The sequence below is a fragment of the Octopus bimaculoides genome, chromosome 6 (genome assembly GCF_001194135.2).
Source record: "Octopus bimaculoides isolate UCB-OBI-ISO-001 chromosome 6, ASM119413v2, whole genome shotgun sequence".
NCBI classification, from domain to species: domain Eukaryota; kingdom Metazoa; phylum Mollusca; class Cephalopoda; order Octopoda; family Octopodidae; genus Octopus; species Octopus bimaculoides.
In genome coordinates, this window is record NC_068986.1 from 112,009,245 (window position 1) to 112,011,042 (window position 1,798).

Here is a 1,798-nt window from a genome sequence, read left to right on the forward strand (position 1 = left end):
ATATGCTATTATGGTATATACATACATATTATATATATAACTATACATGGAAACATGCACACATACGCAGTTATATCTCTGGTGGGAAGAAGCGTTCATATAATAATAGTGGATAGATAGAAGATTTATCTGAACCAACCGTGTGATATAAACCTTATGGTAATGGCCTTCTGTTATGGAAACACTCGTGACGAACAAACAACAGACAGCAATCGCTATGCGCCGCCTTGTTGAGATATTGGTGTGGGTAATAAGGTTTGTGGCGTGTGGACGTTAATGTTATATTGTTAACATTCACTACACGACATATTTTATATCTTGTTCTCGTATCAATTTTATGTTCCTTTCCATCAGATCGTTCTACTTGTGTAAACCGACAGCTTTAGGCATTGAAGGTAGAAACAGATGGAAGGAGTTGTGTAATGTAGTGGCTTTTATTTGTGTACCAGGTTTATTTCGAGCAATAGCGGATCGAATCTAGACGTGTACACAGTAATATTAATCTAGTCATATTTACTTACTCACGAATTCGCTCTCTACAATATCTGATGTCGTCCTTATTTGTTAGAGAAATAGATAACCGTGTAGTATCTGATTGGATTTCAATAAATTGTTATAACAAAGCCAGAAATAGTTGATGGCAACACAGATAATCGATAATCTAATAAGTTTACAATTTTGCTCTATAGCTTAACTAAAAGATCGGGAGTAGTTTCAATATTGTTGTTGTTGAATGTAAATAAAATTAATACGTCTTTCTTGAAGAAATCCTTCAAATATCACACTCACCAAGCATCAGTGAATCATGCGGAAGAGAAATGTTATATCGCCTTTCGTTGCTGATGTAAATATTGTCATAAGCTCAAACTGTTTACTCAAAAGCCACGCCGTATATTATATTAAACCGTCTTTGCTAGAGAGACAGCAAACTACAAAATCCAAACGGGTTACATAGTAATTATGTATCTTATGCAGATGGAATTCATGTTCCTTTTCGTTCAGCAAAGCCATTTTCTCATGTGTCTTTCTCTGTTACTTTAATAACAGTTACCGCTCGCCCCGCAACTCACACAACATCGTTTTAGAATATAATGTAAAGTTATACGATATTAAATAATTTGTTGTTTAGAAACTCACATATATGTGGGATGAGTGAGAAGCAATCACCGTGCAATTTATATAGACACGGCTCCAGTCACACTTGTTCTCACAAACATGCTTTTCATGTATGTGAGTATGCCTGTTTGCGTGTGTTTGTATGTGGGTGTCTTCACACACATACACATGTTATCAGGTCGCGTTGAAGTACTACGGGGAAAATGTAACCCAGTACAACCTGTTGGCAACTAAACTGGTAACCCCATCTTGCTTAGATGGAGAGGAGGGAGATTGATTCGATACCCTACAGGACAAAAGTGGGAACCAGTCACAAGGGCAGACTAAGTCAATAATGTGTGAAGGCGCGTGGCCTAGTGGTAAGGTTATTGGATTCCCGATTACGAGATCGTAGTTTCCATCCCCAGACATACTTTGCGTTTTGTTGTTGAATAACACACTTCATTTCACCTTTTTTTTTTCACTCAGTTGGGCAATGTTGCATTAGTTTGGCGCAGAGGCGTGACGTGTTGACGGAAACCACAAGAACGGGGTTCTCGTAGGTCATGGTTTGCATTCAGCGATTGAAATAAGGAGTAATCCAGCCCGAACTGTTAATCAAATTCGTTGATGAATCACGTCGAAAGATGGGATGTTGATTATGATGATGTTAAAGATGCTGATACATACACACACACATGTA